At 43.6% G+C, this 25,750-nt stretch overlaps 1 long non-coding RNA gene across 1 annotated transcript in view; it reads left to right on the forward strand.

Moving 5' to 3' along the window:
* The window catches only part of LOC138930476 (uncharacterized), a 37,714-nt gene extending 25,160 nt beyond the window's left edge, over nucleotides 1–12,554 (forward strand). The window contains exon 2 of the long non-coding RNA XR_011446197.1: nucleotides 9,035–12,554. This is a non-coding gene — a long non-coding RNA (uncharacterized lncRNA). The remainder of the gene's footprint in view (nucleotides 1–9,034) is intronic.
* Nucleotides 12,555–25,750: the final 13,196 nt, after the last annotated feature.

Below are 25,750 nucleotides of genomic sequence, written 5' to 3' on the forward strand. Positions count from 1 at the left end.
CAGCCCAGGGATTGAACTCAGGTCTCCTGCATTGCAGGCAAATTCTTTACCGTCTGAGCTACAAAGAAGCCCTTCAATACAATCCTCACTTATTTACTCAGTTAATATAACCAGTCTCCCAACCACATTAGCTTTCTCTTCCACCTGCCATCCCTGCACCCTGCCCCCAGCATTCTGCATTCTCAGATATCAGCAGGCACATTGCCAATGAGTTTCCATGTGGCATCCTATACTGCTTCAGTCACCCATATCTCTGAGCACCAACAGGCACACCTCTTGTGCATCTCTGTGCAGCTCCGTCTTCTTGCCCTTACCATCCGATGTCCTTGGGTGCCACTGGGCACAATATTGATATTCCTTCATAGCACCTCTTGTCTCCCTCTTGAGTTTTATGTCCTCAGGTACCAGCAGGCATACCACTGATGTACTCCACATAGCAGCTCTCTTCACTGCCACTGACCCCTCCAACCTTGGAAGGGAAGATGGAAACGGAAAGTAAGCAATTGTATTTTAACCTGATTGAAACTGGCCAATATGAGGTCCAGAGTCCTCTCTCTTTGAATAGCCACGCTAGCTCCTTTTTAATCATTTAAAAATGCGAGCTTGATCTTATTGTTCCCTAAAAACCTTTGGATGATTTTCTGGCCCTAAGGCTAAAATCCAAAAATGCTAATATGACCTACAAGACCCAACGTAATTGACAACCTGCCTACTTTTCCAGTATAATCTCTGTTTTGTTTCTCTGTGTTCAATCAGTTTCCCAGAGCGGAATTTTCCAATCTCCAGCTTGGAGTGTGTAAATATTGGCTGTCAGTATTTTGGGAACTGAGCCAAGGAAAGGGACCAGAGGTCTCAATGGTCAGAAAGCAGACTTCAACTTAATCCCCATTTTCGGAATGGCATCTCAGTGGGCCCTCAACTATTCTTGGTTTAAGGGTCTCATCCTTTCCACAGATGGAGGAAGGGATCTGGGAACTATCTGGTCCTTATAAACATGTTTAATCGATCATCCTGGTACCAACTCCATACTTCCACTTTCAGAGATACCTGGTACATTTCATTCCTGAGCCTTTTGGGGTTTGCCATATAAACAGCTGCCTTAGGGTTCAGCTTTCTCTAGTCTGCTTAATCAGTTACTACTCATTTATCCATTTTCTAGTTTCCACATTTTGTTTGAGGCAAGTAGGAGGTGTGTTGTCTTGTCTGTTGTAGCCTATTTTCCTATTTCCTTTGTCCTCATGGTGTTTGGGCTTTTAAATCCTTTACCGTCTTTTGTTTTTTTTTTTGGTAGGGGGTCTCAGGAAGGAGGTTAATTGCGTGTATTCAATTTGCCAAATTTAACTGAAAGTGGAGTTGTCTTAAATAGTAAACACCCTGGTTCCTTTTAAAGCACATTCCATGAACAAAAATTGGATTTCATAGAATCATGAAATATAATTAGAAACACTTATATTCAGTCCAGTGGTTCTTTTTTTTTTTTAAATAGATTTGATTTTTGAGAGTAGTTTTAGATTTACAACAAAATTGAGAGGAAGATCCAAAATTTTCCCATATACTCCCTAGCCCCAGATATGCATAGCCTCCCCTGTTATCAACATCCCCCACCAGAAGGGTACAGTTGATGAATGTATGTTGACACATCATTACCCAGAGTCTAGAGCTGACCTTACATTCTGTGGGTTTGGTCAAATGTATGATGACATATAGGGTTCCCAGGTGGCGCTAGTGGTAAAGAACCCACCTCCCAATGCAGGAGACATAAGAGATGCAGGTTCTATCCCTGGGTCAGTAAGATCCCCTAGAGGAGGGCACGGCAACCCATGCCAGTATTCTTGCGTGGAGAATCCCATGGACAGAGGAGCCTGGCGGGCTACAGTCCATAGGGCTGCAAACAGTTGGACATGACTGAGGCTACTTATCAGGCATGCATGCATGGTGACATAGATCCATTATTATAATATCAATATCAATCAGAGTATTTTCACTACCTTAAAAGTCCTCTGTGCTCTGTCTCCACCCCTACCTCTGAAGATTTTACCATCTCCATAGTTTTACCTTTTCCAGAATGTCACATAGTTGGAATATACAGTATGTAGTGTTTTCAATTGACTTCCTTCACTCAGTAATATGTATTTAAGTTTCCTCCATATCTCTTCATGGCTAGACAGCTCATTTATTCTTAGTGTTGAGCAATATTCCATTGTCTGGATGTGCGACTCCATGTCTTTTTACCACCAGGTATCTCTTTTATACTCTATCCACCTTCCCTCACCAAATCCCCATGTTTGAAAAGAGTCAAGATTTCCAAAACTCAGTTTGAGAAACTTTGGTCTAGTCATGTTATAGATGAGGAGACTGAGGCTCAGAGAGGAGAGATGATTCATCAAAATCTCAAAACGACTGATGGGGGTTAGGGTGATGTTCACTTTGGCATGCAGATTATTTTGAGCTGAAAACAGTCAAGAACTTTTGACCTCCCTTTTAACTGCCTAAAATAATTTTCATTGAGGACCTGTTCTAGGAAGGGAGATATTATCATAGATAAATAGAGAATACATGGCAACCAGCTCCAGTATTCTTGCCTGGAAAATTCCATGGACAGAGACACCTGGTGGGCTACAGTCCATGGGATTGCAAAGAGCTGGACAGGACTGAGTGACTGAGCACAGCACAGCACAGTATGAACTAGGTGTGGTGGACAGGGAGAAACAGCAAAATCTGTTAAAACTCTGTGTCCCATTGTTTCTGTATGGCCCAGCAAACATTTGTGTACAGGCACTTGCTCTTTTTCATCTTCCTGTGAATTGCCTTCCTTCCCTTTGAAGTCCCAGACCCTTACCCCCGTCCCCTTAGTCCAAGATGACATACACTCTCTTTCACCTGATTGTCATATGAACCTGATAGTCCTATGAAGCCCCCATATGCACAAAACTAAATTCTATTTTCTCCTGTTAATCTTTCTTATGTCATTTAAATTATTCAACTGGCCAAAAGAACCAAGAGGGGCAAGGAGAGATGTTCCCCTCTCCAACAGTTTTGGTGTAGTAGGCAGGGTCAGTGTTGCTGGCTGGACACTGCTTTCTTGAGGCTGCTGCCGCTGAGAGATCCTGGGACGTCTGACAAAAAGTAAGACTTCATATTATGTCAGTCTCCTGGATCTCCGTCTGTGGGCTCCGGTGGAAGCAAAAGTGGTGAGAGTCTTTTCTCTCTCTAAATTTAGATTAGCAGGGGAAAATATTTGTTGAACTAGGGTCTTGGTCATAATAACTCTGATAAATTTGGTAGTGAGAACTCTTGATTTGTATTCATCTATTTCCTGCCAAAGATGATTACTCTTTTTGTTTCTATCTGCTGTGTTGTTTGTCATAAAGAGGAAATACCGTAGGGTAAGAACACAGGCATAGGCCCTATGGCCCTGCTGTGTGAACCGGCCTGACAGACTGCTGAGTTTATGATTCTCACCAGACCGGTGACTATTTAGACAAACTTGGCTGTGGGTCCCCTATGTAAAAACCAGATGAGGTTTTTTCCTTGCATCTTGTTTTATGTCTTAAGAGCTAGTCTCTCTGGCCTCCCCCATCGGGAGGGTACACCTACCTAGGTGCACCTTGGTGGCCAGTTGAATAGACTGGGGTTCTGAGACATGAAGTCACAAGTAGCTCTCTCTTTTCTAGCCATGCTGGTTGTCAGAGGTGTTTGTCAAAGAGGATCCTAGTTTCTAAGGGGCCTTCATTGCTTTGTTAGCTCTAGAAAAATCCCACTCCAGTAGTGCCTGCTCAGTGTCACAGATCAGTGGGTTTGTACCTGGAGGCATCTCATGTTCCTACGAGAGACTTGAGACATTGTGTGTGCATCATCCTTACAGCCTGTGCAACAAAGGCCTTTACTTTCTTAGTCTATCTTTGGGAGTACACTTTCCGGATATTATGAAGGTTGCATCTTTCTCTCTTGTGAAATGACTTTTGCATCCTTATTTAAGCCATAAAAAGGCTTATTGATTTGAGTGGCTAACAAAATTGGCTACATTTTAAAATGTAAAAGAATTTTGGTAGAGCTCTCATCCTAAACAATTGTCTTATTGGTATAATGGCTAGCCTTAAAGACTCTTATAACAAGATGAAAGAACAAGAAATTAGAACAAAAAACAAAACTCCACAGTCATTTTAAATTCCCTCTTCTTAAAATCAGAACAAAACACAAAACTCCACAGTCAATGTAAATTACCTCTTCTTAAAATCCAAAGAGCTAAGCACACCGCCTTCCAGCCCACCTGTTTATTTTGTGTCTAAGAACTATGATCCCAGAAGTTGTAGACGTCTAACAACAGTAACAATAACAGCAAGCCAAAATCTCACTAAATTTATTTTACTTCCTGGGAACTTGATTTGGCAACTATCAGGTTAGGTGATCCACAATATGGCTAGACAAAAATGTGGGTTATATCCCATGTGCAGCTAAGAAAATGTGGGTTAAACTCCATTTGTGGCTAGTGTTTTACCAAACTGCTGTCAGCCCTCAGGGAAATTACAACCTGAAATTCTAATGGCCCTTAAGAGGAAGACTCAAATTTTTAAAGTGCATTTAAGGGAATTCCCTGGTGGTCCAGTGGTTAGGACTCCACACTTTCACTGCCAAGGGCCTGGGTTTGATCCCCGGTCAGGGAACTAGGATCCCACAAGCCATGCAGCATGGCCAAAAAATGAATAAAAATAAGAATAAACAATATGAAAAAGAATGTACATATATGTATAACTAAATCACTTTGCTGTACAGCAGAAATTAACACAACATTGCAAGTCAACTATACTTCAATGTTAAAAAATGCTTCATCTTCAAGGAGATTCATGAAAAGGACTTTTGACATATGCAGGTTTCTCATAAGTTTAAGATCATAAAAAAATGGGTAAACATTTCCAAAATTAACAAAAATAAATTGGATTCAAGCAGGACAAGTATTAATTACAAGAGACTGAATGAGCTGAGATGGGTAATTATAATTTTTTATGACTTTTTGTTAGAAACATTATTGTTTTTTAAAAAATGTTTTGTTTTTCCAGATTTAAGGACAATTTTTATTATTCTTCTTAAGCTGTCAACAATTTGGTAAGCTATACCTTTGTCAATAAAGATGAGACATTTACTTTTTCTCCCTACCTGATCCCTCCAGAATTTTGAAACTTGTACTAAGTATTTGTATTTTCATAGCAATATAGTTATTTGCATAATTTTAATAAGAATCTATTCTCCTTGTCACAGAACACAATTAGATGTGTTAATTAGAAATGTTATATCACCAAGGCTTTGACTGGAAAGTCATATTTGAGAGAGACATGCATAGACTCAGATATGAGCAGACAGCTTTAAGGAACAAAAATTGACTTTATGGTGCCAATAAAACCCCCTGGAAAAATAGTATGGTACCTTGACTATAGGGTTCTCAGCAGCCTTACCAGGTGAGAAAGGAAGGTCACTTCCTTGCAGGTACAGGAACCTCAGAATATTTGGGGACTCTTGAGAAGAGAGGATTTCAGCCAAATCTATAGGTATTGCAGGCAAGTCTGATAGCAAGTTTCTGGCTGGGCTTCCTGGCCTCAGGGGGCATTTAAAGGTCAACCTGAGACTCCTTATGAAAAGTCCCAGCAAAGAAGATTTAAAAGAGCCTATATGGGCAATTGCTATTCTTGCCATACTTATGTGAATAATCAGGGCAAGGTGATTGAAACTAGACTTATTTTGCAAAGAAATTAGTCTTAATTTGGCTAACTTTGGTAAAAAGTGGGAGTAATTTTAGAGAGAAAAATTGTTTCAGCAATAAATCTTTTCGGATATTAGATTCTACCGCTGTTCACTTTTTTTTTTTTTTTTTTTTGGTATGGCAAATTTATCTCTTTTTTTAGGTTTTGTTTTCTACCTGTAAACTGAACTGGATCCTTAAACTCTTCCAGTTTCCTCCAGTACTTCATTACAATTCTCCAATGTTTTCAACTTTTTTTCCTCCAATTTTCCTGACCAAGAATCATTAAGAACTTAAATTTATCTTTGTGCAAAGTTATTTAAACTAAACTTGGACATCTTGATATAAACATCAGAAAAATCACCACAACCGTTCACGTATAGACAATCTTCATGCCTGTAGTTCTGTGGGCCACTCAGAAAGATCACCAGAGACATTCAAACTGCAAACCAGAAACATCCAGCCGATTGTCACTGAAACTGAGCGGGACCTTGTGGGGCTCCTGGACATGGAAGCCTTTCTGTTCCCCTCCAGCCTCCATGACCTTCCCTGAGTTCCAAAGGGCAGATTCAAACAGTTGCTAATCAGGGAAGAGGGGGGATGCAAAGACAAGGTGGAGACAGCCAAGAAACAATACTGCTGCTTTGGGGTAGGCTCCACCTCAAGGGATACACAAAATGTCTTTAAGCCCTTTACAGAATTAAATCTTCCCTCATAGCTCAGTCAGTAAAGAATCTGCCCGCAATGCAGGAGACTGGGGTTTGATCCCTGGGTCGGGAAGATCCCCTGGAGAAGGAAATGGCAACCCACTCCAGTATTCTTGCTTGGAGAATCCCATGGACAGAGGAGCCTGCCAGGTTACAGTCCGTGGGATTGCAAGAGTCAGACATGACTTAGAGACTAAACCACCACCAACATAGAATTAAAACCCAGCAAATGAAAGATGTCAGCGTTTTTTCATATCAGAGACCACCTGAGGCCAAACTAAAGGAACCAGAGAAGCTCATCAAGAAGATTACCTGAGACAAGATTAAACAGTGCAGGCCCTGCACACACCCTAATTTTATCAGCAGCCCCAGCCTTTAGCCTTTCGCCATAAAACTCCTCACCAAATTCCCCTGGGTTGGGACACTTAGTTTTCAAGGGCAGGAGTCTGTTGTGTCCCTCTTTGTCTGGAAAAGCAATAGAGCTATTCTTTTCTACTTCACCCAAAACTCTGTGTCTGAGCTTACAGCATCGTCACTGCCTGCCCTCACTCCATTTGAAAATGCTTTGATAATAAAAATCTTCTCAACTGGCTGCCTTCAGAACTCAGAAAGAGATTATGGTCTGCTCCAATCGTTAACCATTGTTTTTCTTTTGTTTCCATAGAAATGCCTCTTAAACACCTGATTGCTTGCACTAGAGACCTAACTTTGAGGGCCCATCTGCATCACTGATTCCAGAAATGAATTGAACTGAACCGACCTATTGTTAGGATTAGGAGACTGGTTCATTGAGATGGAACAGTTTATCAACTCAGCTTCTGGACTGTAAAACTTCAAGGGAAGTCTCTGAGGAGGAAATTGATGGGATTTAGGGCAGGCTGCCCTGAGATGTGTCACTTTGGTATGCAGATTATTTTGAGCTGAAAACTATCAAGGCCCAAAAGACTCAGGAAGAACTTTTAAAATTAATTAAATGGAATTAATGTTATTTTTGGCTGTACGGGGTTTTTGTTGCTGGATGTGGGCTTTCTCTAGTTGTGGCAAGTGGGGGCTAGTCTCTAGTTGTGGTGCGCAGGCTTCTCATTGCAGTGGCTTCTCTTGTTGCAAAGCACGAGCTCTAGGATGTGTGGGCTTCAGCAGTAGCAGGGCATGGGCTCCACAGCATGGGCTCAGGAGTTGTGGTGAATGAGTCTGTGGGATCTTTCCAGACTAGGAATTGAACTTGTGTCCCCTGCATTGGCAAGTGGACTCTTAAGCACTGGACCACCAGGGAAGCCCAGAAAGAACTTTCGACTTCCCCCTAACTGCCTAAAAGAATTTACACAGACGACCTGTTCTAGGAAGGGTACATGCGTGCTAAGTCGCTTCAGTCGTTTCCTATTCTTTGAGACCCTATGGACTGTAGCCCGCCAGGCTCCTCTGTCCATGGGATTCTCCAGGCAAGAATACTGGAGTGGAGTGTCATGCTCTCCTCCAGGTGATCTTCCTGACCTAGGGATTGAACCCCCATCTCTTATGTCTCCTGCATTGGCAGGCAGGTTCTTTACCACGAGCCCCACATGGGAAGTCCTAGGAAGGGAGATATCACCATAGATAACTACAGCATAATATGAACTAGGTGTGGTGGACAGGGAGGAACCTAGCAAAGTCTGTTTGTTAAAATTGCCCTCTGTGTCCCATTGTTTCTGTATGGCCCAGGAAACAATTTGTGTACAAACATTTGCTCTTTTTCATCTTCCTGTGAATTGCTTTCCTTCCCTTTGATGTCCCAGACCTTATCCTCTTCTCTTTAGTCCAGGATGACATATACCTATTTTACCTGCCTGTCCTATGAGCCTCATAGTCCTATGGAGCCCCCATACACACAAAATTAAATTGGATTTTCTCCTCCTGTTAATTTTTGTGTCATTTTACTTATTTGACCAACTTAAAGAACCAAGAGCGGAAGAGGGACATTTCCCCCTCCCTGACACTAGTGAGGGGCCAGTTTAGGATGTGAACCCAGGTCTCCTGCCTTTGGTTCTAGTGCTCCTTTTTGATCTGCGAAATAAGATTCATTTATGTTCCCCCAAACTGATAAGTAGGTTTCCCTGGTGGGTGGCTCAGCGGTAAAGAATCCGCCTGCCAATGCAGAAGAAGCAGGTTTGATCCCGGGGTTGAGAAGCTCCCCTGGAGTAGGAAATGACAAGCCACTTCAGTATTCTTGCCTGGAGAATCTCATAGACAGAGGAGCCTGGCGGGGTCCACGGGGTCACGAAAAGAGCTGGACACAACTGAGCAACTAAACAACAAACTGATAGGCAGGTGAAGGAAATCTTTCCTTCTGACTGCACACAGTGGTTTTTCTCAGCAATATCATTCGGGGACGTTGAAACATTACTTCTTCTGGAGCCTGGTAGGAAAACGCCCCACCCCACCTCCGCCCCCGCAATCTGAGCGCCGCCCCCCCCCCACCGCCCCTGCAATCTAAGGGGCCACAGAGGGGTAAATACACTGGGAGTCACTGGAGCTTTCTCAGAGTCCTGGGGTGGGGGTTGGGGTGGGGTGGAACTGTTCGTTTGAAATGTAATAAAGGTTCCTCTCCACCAAACAGGGAGAAAAGCAAGGCTGTGAACACTTTAGAGTCAGCGCGGGAGGTCTTGTCGATCCTAGCCTACCAACCAATCAGCAGGGATAGATTCGACTCCGACTGCGAGCTCTTGGATGCTAGAAGTTACCAAGGATACGTAGGCTCTGCCCTGAAGGGATGTAAGTTCACACTGCAGAGACAACACGTCTATCGTCTCACGCTCTCTGAAGGCGCGGCCTTTGTCTTTCCCCTTTCTTAAGGGCCTCAGTGCACCTGGCCTCCTTCAGGATACGTGTTCGTTATCTATGGTTCGATTAAAGCTTTTTTCTTGCACGATTTCCTCTCCCTAAAGGGGAAACAATGACTGCTGAGTTGACGGCAACCCGGTAGCACAGAGTCGGACACGACTGAAGCGACTTTGCAGCAGCAGCAGCCGTAGCCCCATTCCGCCGAGTACAGTGACTACATACATTTTGCCTGGAAACTCAACTGGCTTCTGCAGAATTCTTTCTCACTGCTAAAGCTTAAACTTTTGCTGTTCTCCTGACTCTTTTGAAAATCTCTGCTACAAACGAGGCTAACAGTAAAACCCCTACTGTTTATATGGGCTTTATCCTATACTGGGATCTCAGTTAATCTATCTTATCTTTTTCCTCAGCGCTTTCTACACAAGTGTTATTGATTCCCTCCAGAGGCAGCCATGTGTGGTGCAAGAAACCGCATTCAAACTGGAGTTTTAGCACCTACCTCTTCAGCTAATTATCTGCCAGTGTTATTAGGCAAGTTGCCTCCCCGCCCTGGGCCTCAATTCACCTACAGACTGAAGGAGGAAAGGGTTTCGATTCCAGAGACTCTTGAGGCCCCTTCCAGTTTCTAATTTGAGTGCAGTGCATTGTGTGGTTTTTGCTGTGGGCGTGGTTGTTCCAAACCAAAGGGCAGGGACAGGATGCAGTCTGATGATCAGGGACATAGGAGGAGTGGCTGAGCAGCTTTGCACACTTGTGGGTGCCTCACTCCCTGACCTTCGATTTCCCAGACTGTTCATGATCCCAGGGCATTGCCTGTCCGCCCCCTGCCATACACACCACCGCCATTCACGGCTTCTTTCCCAGGCTCTGCTTTGAAGCCAGAGGAAGATTTGCAGAGGTTTCGAATCTTCTTATTTCTTGCCCTCTTGACATCTGAGGTCTGAAAAGATCTAGCGTTGCTTACCTAAGCAGGCTTCCGGAGGCTACAGCCTGCTGTCTTCAGGGGCTGGGGGCTGGGGGCCGGAGGGTGCCCGGAGCGAGTGCAGGCAGTCATTGTTTGGGTATAGACTCAAAGGAGCTGGAGCCACAATGCACAGGAAAAAAGATGAGCTCATGACGGCTAAATGAAAAGATTCTTATCTTGGAAACAGCGGTTTCTTATGCAAAACAGGGGGCGGCAATGTGATTGTGCCCCACGTACACATTCAACAACAGGGATTTCAAATGAAGAAGCTGTTTTGCATACATACGGGGAGCGGCCGTGGACGAGGTTGTTCATTAATTAAAAAGGGGGGGCGGGTGCTGAAAAACCCACGCTCGCACTTGCTGCTGAACCGAAATAATTCATTTGCCTTCCTCTCAGTCCCAGTTGATCAGCTGGGAGACAAATGTTTTTTCAACTGTAGCCACCTCTGGGGAAGGGAGGGGTGACAGAGGAGCTGAGAGGGCGGGAGAAGGTATGGGGTAGGGGGAGAGGAGGGGTGTCACAGATAACTGCAGGAGCGGTGATCTCTCAAACACTTCTAGTTGGACTTCAAATGTATTGTACTGAGGTGGGTGGATTTTTAGTTGCCTCCCCTACTTACCCACCTCCCAGCCCCGCCCCAGGAGACTTACCTTCCTAGTTCTGTTTGATTTCATACAAAAGAAGTCTGGGCGCTTCGCCACTGTTGGGGTGGAGAGGAAAGAAGAGCTAGGAAGAAGGCACAGGAGGGAGAGGCTAGTAACCCTAACCCTAACTACAGTCCCTCTGTTTCCCCCAACTCTGACATGTGGTCCCCTGTGAGGATGGACTTGTGTTGTGGCTGTCCTGGAAATTCCAGAATGTAGGTCGCCCACTGAATGGGTATTGTCACAAGTGGGGAGCAGGGTTAAGTGTGGTTGCAGGTGGGAGGCACCAACCCCTCCCACATAACTTTCCTACCAGCCAGACTGCCCTCCTTCTACCCCACAGCATCTTTTGATTTAGGAATAAGATTGGTTACCACTTGCCAACACTTTCATATACATTACTTCCTATGTTATCTCCCATCACTGGGTTATACCTGGGTGCCAGGCACTTTCACTTTGCTTATTTGAGCTTCTCACCTACCCTGGGGAGATAATTGGATATTATTGCTTGTCTTAGAAATGAGCAAACTGTGGCTTAGAGAGATTAAACGGGTTACCCAGATCACAGAAGTTGGAAATAGCAAAGCTAGGATTTGAACCTGTATCAGCCTGATGTCAAAACCTGTGCCCTAAACTACTGTGCATTGATGACTGTTTTCCATTTGCACCATTCTTCCCTAAATAGTTAATCAACTATTAATCAACTGTTAATCAAAAGGCAAATCTCCCAAGGTTGGCATTCTGACAAACAGGGCAAGTCCAAAAGTCCTTCCTGAATGTGAGACATTCCCTCCCAAACACGCGTGCCTTCAGGATGGAAGGCAAGCTTGGTAGGCCCTTTCTCTATCATAGGCTCATAATATGATTCCTGTTTTTTAAGTCAGGTTTATCGAGGTATCATTTGCTTTCTTTCTTTTTTTTTGGCCACGGTATGTGGCATGTGGAATCTTAGTTCCTTGACCAGGCATCCGACACGTATCCCCTGCTGTGGAAGCGTGGAGTCCTAATCGCTGGACTGCCAGAGAAGTCCCTACTGAGTTATAATGTTCATACCATAAAGTTCTGTTTTTTTAAAGTACTGTTCAATGAGTTTTGACAACTGTCTTTACCAACACTAACACTATGAAGATATAGAAGATTTTCATTATCCACCAAAAGTTGTCTGAGCTCGTTTGCAGTCAATCCCTTGCCCCATACCCAACCTTTGGCAACAACTGATCTATTTCTGTAGTTTTCCCTTTTCCAGACTGTTGTATAAACGGAATCATATAGTATATATGCTTTTGAGTTAGACTTCTTTTTTTAGCATAATGCTTTTGAGATTTATCTGTGCTTTAGTTCATTCCTTTTAATTGTCAAGTAATATTCCACAGTATGCCTCTCCATTTATTTAAGTCTTCTTTAATGTATTTCATCAATATTTTATAGTTTTTAGCATACAGATCTTACACATATTTTGTTAGATTTATCCTTGAGTATTTTTGTTATGCTATTATAAATTGTGCTGCTTATTAAATTTCAATTTCCAGTTGATATACACCTGAGTTTTGTATACTGATCTTGTGTCCTATGACTTTGCTAAACTCACGACTTTGTTCTAGTAGTTTTGGTGCACCCTTTGGGATTCTGTACATACATGATCATGATGTCTGTAAATAAAAACTGCTTTATTTCTTCCTTTTCAATCATTGTGTCTTTTCTTTCTTTTTCCTTGCTTAATTGCCCTGGCTAGAACCTCTAGTACAACATTGAATGGAAGTGGCAAGAGCAGACATTCTTGTCTTGTTTCTAATCTTAGAGGGAATGCTTTTGGTCTTTTACCATTTAGTGTAATACTACGAGGGCTTCTCTGGTGACTCAGATGCTACAGAATCTGCTTGCAAAACAGAAGACCCACCTGTGGGGTTTTTGTAGATTCCTTTTATCAGGTTGGGATGTTCCCGTCTATACCTGGTTTCCTGAAAGTTTCTATCATGAATGGATCTGCATTTTGTCAAATGCCTTTTCTGCATGAATTGAGATGTCCATGCAGTTTTTATTTTTCATTCTCTTGATATGGTAAATTACACTGATTGATATTCAAATATTTAACCAGTCTTGTATTTCTGGGATATTATCCTTTTTATGTATTGCTGAATTCAATTTGCTGATAGTTTGTTGAGCAGTTCTTGGTCTGTGTTCACGAAAGATACTGGTCTCTAGTTTTCTTATAACGCCTTTGTTTGGTTTGGTATTTGTCTGGATTGGGTTTTGAATTGGAGTTATTTTTCGAGTGGAGGGGCTGAATTTAGAGCTGATCTGAGGCAACAGTGTTGTAAGAAGGCCAAGTTTCTCAGAGGCACTCAGTTTGCCTTCCTTTACTCTGCGGAGCCACACTACTGACCTTTCTTCCCACAACTGCTGCTCAGAGCACTGGAATTTTCTGTCTCCCTTCTCTGCTCCATTTCCAAACCAACAACAGGGTGCACAGATTAATAGAGACCTGCTCCCTGTATGTAAAAGTTACCTATTCAGATACATCAAACTTCAGGGGCCCAAGAAACCAGTAGTCATCCCTCTGTTTACGCTTTGTGTCAGTCTGAGCTCCAGGGGTGCCTGCACACATGGTCACCAGGAAACAAGGAATGTTGAGGGGAGCTTGCCTCCAGCTTGTGAATGGGAGTGCTTTTCAAATCATCACCTGTCCTTAGCAAAGGTTTGAGAGTTCTCTATAGTATCCTGAGTATTTAACAAGTGTTCTGATGCTGAGGAATGATTACAGCTGTACATAAAATAGAAAGATTAGAGTCTCAGTTGCCTGCTTAATATGTAAATGTATCCAGTTATGTGTGAGCGCTTTTAATGAAGTAACTTGCACTTGTGTTCCTTACAGTGAGAGTGATTGATGAAAAAAAAAAAAAAAACAACACTCTATAACCCCATCAGAAATTAGCAACCAGCAGGCCCTTTGTTGCATTTGCCTGGCCTGGGGCTAGGAGGCAAGAGGATTTTAGGCATGGCTTTACAGTTAGTTTCCACTTTTCTGGGCAATAGGAAGTAGACTTCCTTATCCCCAACTGAGCTCAGAGAATTGTTGATGATGGATTGTGAAAGAACCTCACTCACTCACTGACTTTGGATTGGTTCTCATTCCAATATACAGAAGTGGATAAGGAAATAGCAGCTACCAGGCGCTGCGCCAAGCACTTTGCTTACATTATTCCCTTCAGTCATCACACCGATCATGGAAGAGAGAACTTAATATACCCCTACTTTACAGATGGGGAAACTGAGGTTCAGGGAGGGTAAGTCCTTCACCTAACCTCACCTTGGTAAGTTAACAGGTTGGGACTCGAATGCAAATTTCCATGGGTACAATTCACTGTCTCCCACTACTGAGGATGTTGACACCTGTCTGAATTCTCTCACATACCTGTAAGGGGATGAGCTTGGAAGGACAAGGAGCATTCTGTGATCTGTGATGAGGAGCTAGTTGCAGATGGTGACAAGGGTTGAGCACTTCCTTCTACGCCCTACCACACACACACACTGCTCCCAGCCCTTCAGGAGAAGGACCATGATTTGAATTGCATCGCTTCTGAAGTCTGGCATAAGAAGTATGAATGAATTCCACCTGCTATCTCTGTATAGCAGAGAAGGGCCTTTTTCTCTCTCTACAGAGGCCTCTCAGTGGCTATGGGAATGTCACTCTGTGTCTCTAATTGGAAAAACAAATTATATACAGCACTTATGATGCATTAGCCACTTCTTTAATCACTTTATACATATTAATTTCTCTAATCCTCACAAGAGTCCTGTGAGAATCCTTATTATTCCCATTTCGCAGATGAATAAATTGAGGCATAGATGTTAAATAACTTGCTAAAGTTTCCTAGCTAATAAGATGCAGATCTTGGATTTGAACCCAGAGTTTGGTAACTCTAGACCAGTACTGGTCCATGGTAGCCACTAGCCACATGTAGCTATTTAAGTTGAAATTTAAATGAATTTTAAAAATTTTAATTCATTTAATTATCAAAAAAATAAAAGTTAAAGTTCAGTTTTTCAGTCATACCAACCACATTTCAAGTGCTTAACAGCCACATGTGGCCAGTGGCTACCACTATAGGATAGTGTATTTATAACACATTTCCATCATTACAGAGGGTTACATTGTGTAGCACTCAGCTAGATTCTGTGCTTTTAAATGGCTAAAAGGTATTTAAATGGTAGGGGCCTCTCAAAGAACTATATGAATACAACTCCCTGTGTTCTGGCTTGGTCTCCACTTAATTTTCCAATTTTCTGTCCCATTCTCTCTCTCTCTCTTTTTTAGGCTTGATTGATGAAAGGAGAGCATTTTCAGCCCTTTTAAAAGCTCTGACCTAAGCCTCGTCTGCTAATTCACCCCACTGCCCCCTCCACTGCCCCAACCAATCTCACCTGACCTCAGACCCCTACTGACGCCTTGATGTTTGAAAAGTCACAAAGCTCAGAACTTTGTGTGAAAGCCTGCAGACTCCTCTGGAAGCCTCAAGTCATGGCAGGGAAAGGAAAGTTGCCAAGGGAGTGTTGGTTGTTAAGCTCCTTGCTACTTCTGTCTCTAGACCTTGGCCCTTATCAAATCAGTCCCGTGTGCTGCCTATAGGAAGAGAAGAAACAAAAGAGCTTCCAAACAAGAGTCACAGAATACAAGGCTGCAGCAGCTGTCCTTTGCTACACTGATTTACAGGCAATACCACAAAATTCCTCATGACTGCGGCCAGCTGCCGAGTGATGGACAGTGATAACCAAAGGAGATTTTTGTGAGTTTTCAGAGGCCTAACAAAGTAGGATCCTCCTTATTAGCAGGTGGCTATCTGTAGGACAATGGACAAAACTCTATGTCCTTCCACCCCTAGAATAAATCTCCCTCTGGACCTTGCAGGAAGTCTGTGATGCTTCTTCCCCTTCAAAGTGAGAGTGTGGGGATGTCCCTGGTGGTCTAGTGGTTAAGACTCTGTACTCTGTACTCCCAATGCAGGGGACTCGGGTTTGATCCCTGGTCAGGGAACTAGATCCTGCATGCTGCAACTAAGACCCAGTGCAGCCAAACAAGCAAACAAGAAAAGTGAGAGTGTGATGTTTTCTTGTTGGCCAACATGCCAAGTCAATGTCAGTGGGGCAGAGTGTTGCCCATTCTCTCCCCCAACCCCAGGGCCCTGAGTCTAGAGTGGAGACGTTTTGATGAGTCAGGAGTAGTTTGCTGAAAAGTTGCAAATATGCCAGACACACTCCAGTTACTTCTCTCTTTAGCCTGGGGACCTGTCTGCCGGTTCAAATTCAGTTGGAAAGATAGCTTGCAAAGGCTCTTCTGCGGCACAATGCCTTTCATAAATGGATATTTCTCAGGGCATGCCAGCACCAGGACTTTGAGAATGATAATGACCAGTTTTCAAAAAGAATGGGGGGATACGGAATGGTTATTTGTGGGTAAGTCTTGGTTTCTATGATTGACACAGCAGGTGCTTTGCTGTCATGCCAACAGGAGGTGAGGGAGGGTGGTGGCTGAAACAATTTATCCCATCAAGTACCCAGTGCCTACGGGGGAGGGACTCGGAGAGCCTGTGTCTGAGTCAGTGCTGTCCCCTCTTCTTGTCCCTGTTGCCCTCATGTGTGTTGTTACAAACCTTGCAAGGCAAACATCAACAAGTGTTGGCGAGGATGTGGAGGAAAGGGAACCATCAGGCATTATTGCTGGGAGTGTAAATTGGTGCAGCCGCTGTGGAGAGCAGTATGGAGGTTCCTCAGAAAACTAAAAATAGAATTACCACACAATCCAGCAATTCCACTCCTGGGTATTTATCTGAAGAATGCAAAAACACTAATTTAAAAAGATATATGCACCCCTATGTTCATCTCAGCATAATTTATAATAGCCAAGATATGGAAACAACCTAAGTGCTCATTGGCAGATGAATGAATAAAGAAGATGTGATATATATAGTGGAATATTACTCAACCATAAAAAGAATGAAATCTTGCCATTTGCAACAACATGAATGGACCTACAGGGTATCATGTTAAGTGAAATAAGTCAGGCAGAGAAAGACAAATACTGCATGATTTCATGTGTATGTGGAACATAAAAAAATCAAACAAGAAAAACAAAGGCATAGCTACAGAGAACAGAATAGTGGTTATAAGACAGGGGAAGGGTGAGGGGGAGGGCAAAATGGGTAAAGGGGATCAACTGTAAGGTGATAGAAACTAAATTTTTGGTGGTGAGCATCCTGTAGGGCATACAGAAGTAGAAAAATAATGTTGTACACATGAAACTTATATAATGTTACTTCAATAAAAAATAAATCTAAAAAAAAAGAAAAGAACCTGTTCAAAACGCCTGGAAGGCCTATCTGAATAGTCATAACAAGCTCTCATGCTCAGTTGACCCGCTAAAGTTGATAGAGCATTTTTGAGCCCTTGGTCTGTCTTTATTCTTAGGTGGCACTAGTGGTAAAGAACCTGCCTGCCAGTGCAGGAGACATAAGAGACCCCGGTTTGATCCCTGGGTGGGGAAGATCCCCTGGACAAGGGCATGGCATGGCTGTCTAGGAAGTAGGGAGAATGACAGTATCATCTGCATTTTTTTGTTCTTTGGTTTTTTTCCCCACGATTCATGGCTTGTGGGATCTTAGTTCCCCAACCAGGGCTCAAACCTGGGCTCTCTGCAGTGGAAGCACTGGACTGCCAGGGAAGTCCCCATCTCCATTTTAATGATGAGGAGATGGAGACTGAGAGAGGCCTTTGCAAGGTAGTGTTTGAGTGGTGCCTGACTGCAATCCCAGATGTCAGGCTATCTTTCCACTTCTCAAAGTTGCTAGTAGCCCATCCTGCTGTCTCCCTTGCTTTTGGGAGAAGGGAGAGAAGTTTGGTTGCTAAGAAGGGAGGCACCACAGCTGGCATGATGTGTTGTCATGGTTATAGGTGTTGACAGCATTAGTAGCTTCTGTGGGGTATCTTATGCCTCACTTATTTTTTCTTTAGCTTCTCCTTTCTAGCCCAGTCCTTCTCTTTCCTCTGGAGTTAGAAAGTCCCTACAGCAACATCCCCCACCCAACTCCCTGCCAAACTGGCCAAGGTCCAGCGAAGACAGCATAGATGCAGAAATCAGGGAATGTCCTGCAGTGCCTTGTCTTCTAATATAGTTTTAAAAATTACTTATTATTTTCTTTCCTCTTTGTTTTTAAATTATTCCTTCCTCCATTCTTTCATCTTTTTTTTTTTTTACAAACCCTTGTGTTTTTTACAAACCCTTTTTACAAACCCTTACTGAAAGGGCTGACTTTCAATAGATCACAGTGAGGGAGCTGCCCTGCTACGTATGAAAACTTGACCCAGAAACAAGTATTCTACGAATGGTTTAGCACCAGGTTTTTCATGCAGTGCAGTGCATGATGGGCCAGGGGGTGGCCGTCTTTCCCGCTGCACCCTGTGTCCCAGGAAAAAGTGCACTGCCTTGTCTTCTAACTTCCTGAGCTAGGTGTCCGGCATGCCTTGCTGATTGCTGATGCTTATGGGGATTAAACCATCCTTTCTGGACCATGGGGTGCCTGAAATGGAGGGTTAACACACTTGAGCTTTATCTTGTAGGCAGAGGTTAGCCATGAAATGGTGAATGTACTGGGAGTTAGAAGGAAACCCTGGGGAAAAGTTGTGCCCTGGGATGATGTTGTAGAAAGAAAAGTAGGAAGTAGGAGCAGCTCTGCAGTGTAAACAATGTGAAGGCATCACCTCAGAGGTGTGATCCAAGGGAGACTGTGCCAATTCATCACAATAGCTGGCTCCCCACCTTCCAGCAAATGGTTATGAAGAGCTGGTCACAGCTCTCGAGTGTGCTGTACTTATCTGTTCACTTGTCTGCCTTCCCTGCTTTTCTATGAATTTTGAGAGCAAAGGGGCCTAGTTTTATTCCCCAGTTTCCTAGCATATGGCAAGAGCTGGAGTAAATGCTTGTTTGAATGATGGGAATTTCATAACTTTGCTCACAGATACAGCAAACAAATGCCCACCAAGGACTGCCAATCCTTAGCAGAGTCTTTCCTGATTATATATTAGGCACCTGGGTGGAGCCACTGGGGTCCCGTTTAATGGAGTGAAGCAGGCCTTGACTAGCTAGAGAATAGTTGGCTACGTGGAGTCCTGGTGCCTGGCAGAGGTAGTTTTCTCCCTTAAGGACCTGTTAGCAGTTATTCTGAGGCTTGTTAAAATGGTAAAGAAGACTTTCTTCAAGACTATTGCAACAGGGGAGAAAGACTGAACTCAATTCTTAATATAACAAGAATAACAAGCCAATGAGCAGGGTGAGGGGGTAAGTGGATGCAAAATTATTAGGAGGAATTTGATTAGATGTTGCTATGGTCTGAATGTTTGTGTGTACCCCATTCATATGTTGAAACCCTAATCCTCATTGTAATGGTATCTGGAGGTGGGGCCTTTGGGAGATGATTAGGTTTAGATGAGATCATGAGGATGAGGCCTTCATAATGGGATTAGTGTCCTTATAAGAAGAGGAAGAGAGGCCAGAGCACCTTCCAGCCCTCTCCCACATACAGTGAGAAGAATGTCTACAAGCCAGGAAGAGGGTTTTCATCAGAATCTGAATCTGTCAACCTCTTGATCTTGGGCTTTCCAGCCTCCAAAACTGTAAGAAATAAATGTTGTTTAATCTACCCAGTTGGTAGTAGCTTGTTACAGCAGCCCTAGCTGACAAAGACAAAATATTTAAAGTGAAAGTCGCTCAGTTGTGTCGACTCTTTGGGACCTCATGGACCAATACCCACCAGGCTCCTCTGTCTATGGCATTTCCCAGGCAAGAATACTGGAGTTGGGTGGCCATTTCCATCTCCAGGGATCTTCCTGACCCAAGGATTGAATCTGAGTTTCCTGCATTGCAGGCAGATTCTTTGCCGTCTGAGCCACCAGGGAAGCTAAGACAGACTAAAGGTGAAGGAATTCTTGCTAAACTGGTTTAATAACAGGATTATTATTAAGGGAAGCCAAAGACACAGAAATCAAAGATGAGGGATAAAGAACTTGATTGGATAACAGGATGATCATATATCTCAGGTGAGGGGGATATTCCCCTAAACTGAAGGATTCTCTGCAGGCCAAGGACAGGGCTGAAAAGGATGCCTAGTTGAAAATAGGGCTTAGAGGAGCCTGACTAAATTTTGGTCAAGGAGGGAGTCTCTTTCAGGCCTAGTCTGCCGAGGCATAGTTTTGTTCATTATGTCTGGCATCTGCCACACCACTGTGACCTTCATTTGCCCAGGCAAATTTTGCACAGACAGGCATACTTGGTGAAACCTAAGCTGAAGCCAATGGTAGTTGGGTGGAGCCGTCCATTAGAATTACCCGGGGTGCAGCTTTAACCATACCTGTGCTGGGCCGCCTACCTACTAAATCTGAATTGATGTGGAGATGAGGCGGCTTTTTAAGAAGTTTTCCTGGTAACTCTCATTATTAGTCAGGTTGGGGACCCAGGGGTTTACACTATGGATTGACCAAGAGAATGATAGAAAGGGAATGGGGACTGACTGGTGGAAAAGGGGAGGAGACGTGGAGAAGGTGGGTGCTGGAGGGGACCCGATGTCTACTTTGCTCTCTTTCCCCATAGACACGGGTTCTCTCCACATTTGCAGGGTGCCAGAACTTGTGTACTCAGCTAAATAGCAAAGTAAGTGAATAAACAGTGTTTGTAAGGTCTGCCACTTTTGCTTCTCTCTTTTTTTTTAACCTCTTTAGATCCTCTGTTCCCTCTCTGACATCTGCGACCCTCACCTTCTCTCTACTCTCTTCTTTCAGTTTTTTGGAGGATAATTGCTTTACAATGTTGTGTTAGTTTCTGCTGTACAACAGTAGTGAATCAGCTCTCTGTATAAATATATCCCCTCCCTCTTGAGTCTCCCTACTTCTCACTCCTCTTCTTTTTGAAAGAGGCTGCTCTCTAAGGTGTGTACTTTTGATGAGGCAAATTGGCAATTTTTTGAAAGGGGACAGATCCAAAAGTTAAAGAACTGGATGTACCAAAGTAGGAAAGTCACACCAGCGGCAAGGTTTTCTGTCTGTGTGTGTGTGTTCGTGTGTGTGCAGAGGTAGACGGGAAAGAGTCTCTAGGACCCCAACCACTGACACAGAGGGAGCTGCTTTCTTTGCCTGTCCCTCACATCGGGACAGACACTTTGTGCCCTAGATTCCTAGGACTTTTTGGGAGCTATCAGGCACATGTCTACCTTTTACCTAAAAGAACAGAAAAATGAAAGGTTTAAAGCTGTATCCTGATTCTCAGGTAAGATGCAACCCTTACTGAAATAGCACTATGTCAGCAGAACACGCTCTTATTGGTTCATTATTAAGCGGGGTCAGGACATTATTTCTGACAGCTTCTGAAAGCCACAGCCTGTTAGAAAAAAGTCTTCTTCCTGACGGTTGAATACCGCTTGCTCTAGCTCGGCTCTTCTCTAGAGCGCACGCGCTCTCTTTCTCTGTTCTCTTGGGCCTTCTTTTAAAATGCTAATTAAATTTGTTTGATCTCTGCTGCCCCACCCCCCACCCCCAGCTAATTTTGGAGATCAAGAAAGGAAGTTTGATATCTATAAAAGATGCGCCTGTCTTTCCACCTGAGCTACCTTTGTATTTCATTCCGTTTTATTACAGGAAATTGTGCTGGGGCCCTAAACACTAACATCCATAACACTGATTGTATTCTGCATAACAAATTGGATTAGGATAATTACCACACAGATGTTAAAAAACGCTGAATGCAAATCAAAGCAATTAGTCATGACTTAATATACTATAATTCACACATTGGAATGTCGTATTGTGATTATACTATTTTAGAACAAAATGCTTTAACAAAAAAAGAGGAAGAATTCTTTTACTCTGGTGCTGCACGTGCTCTGAACGAGAAATTGTTTTATGCTAATTTGGAATTTCACTACTCAGAATTCTTATTAACTAATCAGATCCTTCAATTTCTCTTGCCCCCTTTTATACAGAGAAAGCTGCTTCTTTAGCAAGACAATTTCATGCACAATTCAACTTGAATGCCACCATTATGAACAAAGGAATTTGCACGCGGATGCTTTTGACGAACATGGCTTTACAAAAGCAAGACTTGGGTGGTGGGGGGCAGGGCCCCCCTGCTGGTAGCCGGGACCCTGGAACAAAGCAGACAAAAAGTAAGCAGTTGGAATGAATCGAGTTAGCCAGCAAAAAGGCGGACCTGTCACAAGGGCAGTAGGCTCACAGCTGCCACAAAGGGTTCTGCAGCTTATGCCTAGCTAAGGGGACCGTGGGGGCTGGAGTCCAGTCCAGGATCCATGCACCAAGCTGCACAGACAGGTGATCCAAGGAAAGTATTCCTTTTTCTAATTCACACAAAGCTGCCTTATGGATACAAAGCAGAAGTCTGGTCAAAAAGAGGGGGGAAAAGTACAATTCTCATTGCCAGAAACTACAGAAGCTGAGATCTCTGGAGTCTGAGCTGAACTTGAATATAATATCTAATTTTTCTGGTTTATCCTACAGTCCCCCTGCCACCATTTAAAATTCCCCGGGATCTGAGTTTTACACTCTGGAGTACTTGCTCTTTGTGGTTGCTACCTGATTCATGTCAAATTTTTACACATCCCCCTGAACTGGGGGACCCTTGAAGGGTGTGTGTAGAGGGAATCATTTTCCCTCTCTTCTTCTGGGTTCTTGGCTGAGAACCCCCCTCCCTGTAATAAAAACAGACTAACAGGAGAAAAACACGTTTAATAACATGTGTGCCTCTTGTATGCATGGGAGAGACGAGGAAAACCGAGTTACTCCTCAAAATGGCCCAAGCCACCACCTTAAATACTATCTCCAGCCAAAGACAAAAGATGGTGTGGGCAGGTGGCCAGTTATGGGAGTATATTAGAAAAAGCACAGAAACAAGAGCAGGCATGGTTGTTATGCAGATTTAGGTCTTGGTCTTCTCCCTTGCGACTCAGCAGGTAACAAATCCGCCTGCAATGCAGGAGACCTGAGTTCGATCCCTGGGTTGGGAAGATCCCTTGGAGACGGGAAAGACAACCCTCTCTAGTATTCTGGCCTAGATAATTCCATGGATTATATAGTCCATGCAGAGAAGGCAATGGCAACCCACTCCAGTACTCTTGCCTGGCAAATCCCAGGGACAGAGAAGCCTGGTAGGCTACAGTCCATGGGGTCGCTAGGAGTCAGACACGACTGAGCGACTTCACTTTCACTTTTCACTTTCATGCATTGGAAAAGGAAATGGCAACCCACTCCAGTGTTCTTGCCTGGAGAATCCCAGGGACGGGAGAGCCTGGTGGGCTGCTGTCTCTGGGGTTGCACAGAGTCGGACATGACTGAAGTGACTTAGCAGCAGCAGCAGCATACAGGCCATGGGGTTGAAAAGAGTCGGACACGACTTTCACTTCACTTCTCCATTGATAAGAGTTTCTAGAGATTTTGTCATCCTTTCCTTCCCCTCCTTTCCTTCCAGGTACAGAGAGGGAGATGCCTTTACAAATGGAGATTTCCCTTATAAATCTAATCAGCTCTTACAAATGGTACCTTCTGCTCAGTTGGGGCTTCCCTGGTGCCTCAGACAGTAAAGAATCTGCCTGCAATGTGGGAGATCTGGGTTTGATCCCTGGGTAGGGAAGATCCCCTGGAGAAGGAAATGGCAATCCACTCCAGTATTCTTTCCTAGGAAATTCCATGGAGAGAGGAGCCTGGTGGGCTACAGTCCATGGGGTTGCAAAGAGTTGGACACAGCTGAACTAACACTTTTCTGCTCAGTTTCCAGAGCTTTCTCAGTATCTGCTGTTTAATAATCAGCCTAAAATAATCCTTGTGCCAAAAGGCATACTTTAGGGTGGCAAATTGTGCTCTTCTTCAAGGGCTAGGCTGTGCCACCATCATCCTGTCTGAAGTCTCCCCACCTAGAGTTACCAAATTTAGCAAATAAAAACATATGGTGCTCAGTTAATTTGAATTCAAGATATACAACAAATGCTTTCATAAACACATAATAAACGTATCTCATGCAATATTTTGGACATATTTATACTAAAATTAGTGTTGTTTACCTGACATTCAACTTTAACTTGGTGTTCTGGGTTTTATCTGGCAATGCCACCCTAGTACAGAGCTTGTGGATGAAAATAGATATAGGCCAGTGGTTATCACATTTGAGTGTGCCCAGAATCACCTGGAGGTGATTAAGACACAGATTTCTGGTTCCTGCCCCTGGAGTTTCTGATTTAGCAAGTCTGGAGAGGTGCCCCCCAATTAGAATTTCTAACAAATTCCCAAGCGACTGGGTACTGCTGCTCTGGGACCTTCATTTCAGGAACCACTGCTCTAACACAACTTCAGTAATACATCCAATGTGGATAAAGCTCTTGTTGCCAAGTTTGTACGGAAGCAGAAAGCTTTGCAGATTGCTTGCAGCAAGGGTTGGAGACTCCCTGGCAGTGCTCCTTCAAGGAGAATGTAGTCCCCATGCTGCTCTTAGCTACCTCCATGCATAATCCCTCTGGACTATGTTAGGTTGATGATAAGCAAAATTGTGGTTTGGATTTGTTGCTTCCAGTCTTGTTTGTACCTATGTCGACTTTAAAAATCTGTCCCTCCATCCCTTCCTCTTGGTGCCAGTGTTTATCCATTCTCTAAACCAGGGACGCAAAGACGTTGATTCACTTTTAGGCTTTCTTCCTTTCTTTGGAGCAAGTCACCAGAATGACCCTTTAGTTACAAAAATAGAGATGACTACATGCCCATCATCATAGGATACTGACACTTGTTAGGATGGAATGGGGGAGATTTGTATAAGGAGTAGTGGGACTTCTAGTTGATACTGAGATCCTGACCCTTTCTATTTGAGACCCAGAGTTGTTGTAACATAGTCAGGATGCAGCCTTGGCCCATTCTAGGGGTTGGTAAAGGGCAACAAAGCCCCAGAGACAAAAAGCACCATGAGGATAGAAGGAGACAGATCCAGGTGGCTGGCCTCTGCACTGGGGGGCCCATGGGACTAGGGGGGTTGGGAGACATTTCTGACAAGTCTTTGAAGACAGTGATACCAAAATCTGCCTCAATGAAGCCCCTCCTGGGGACAAGGTTAAGCCACAAGCAAAGATCCATGTGTATGAAAGAGCTAGAGAGCCGCAGCCTACTTTATCCAGAAACATAGACCTGGGTCAACCGCATCCCATCGTCCTTATGGGACATAACTGGCCTAGCAGTCAAGATCGTATACAGTCATCCCTCCATATCTGTGGGGGATTGATTCCGGGACTCCCATGGATATAAAAATCTCAGATGCTCAAGTGCCTTATATAAAATAACGTAGTATTTGCATATATCCTATGCACATCCTCCCCTATACTTTAAATCATCTCTTGATTACTTAGGATACCTAATACAATGTGAATGCTATGTAAATGGTAGTGAATACATTGTAAATGCTATGTAAATAGTTGTTGAAGCATAGCAAATTCAAGGTTTAGTGTTTGGTACTTTATGGAGGTTTTTTTTCAAATATGTTCAATACGTGGTTGGTTGAATATGCAGATGTGAAACTTGCTGATACAGAGGGCCAACTGTTGTGGTTTCTGGGAGGGTGTCTGATACCTTGTGTTCTAAGGGACCCCAAGATAAAACCTGACTTTCCTGTCAGCATGGGGATAGAAAAACTCAGTCATAATAATTTGGACATTGAAGGAAATGTTAAAAATTAGTATTTTGAGTTGGTGAAGCAACAGGTACTTCTTATGCATATAATATATATGTTGTTTCCTCTCTCCTTTGCTCTCATGGAAGACACTGTTACTTGATCACCGCCCTCTTTCCCATTGAG

The sequence above is a fragment of the Ovis canadensis genome, chromosome X (genome assembly GCF_042477335.2).
Source record: "Ovis canadensis isolate MfBH-ARS-UI-01 breed Bighorn chromosome X, ARS-UI_OviCan_v2, whole genome shotgun sequence".
Taxonomy (NCBI): Eukaryota; Metazoa; Chordata; class Mammalia; order Artiodactyla; family Bovidae; genus Ovis; species Ovis canadensis.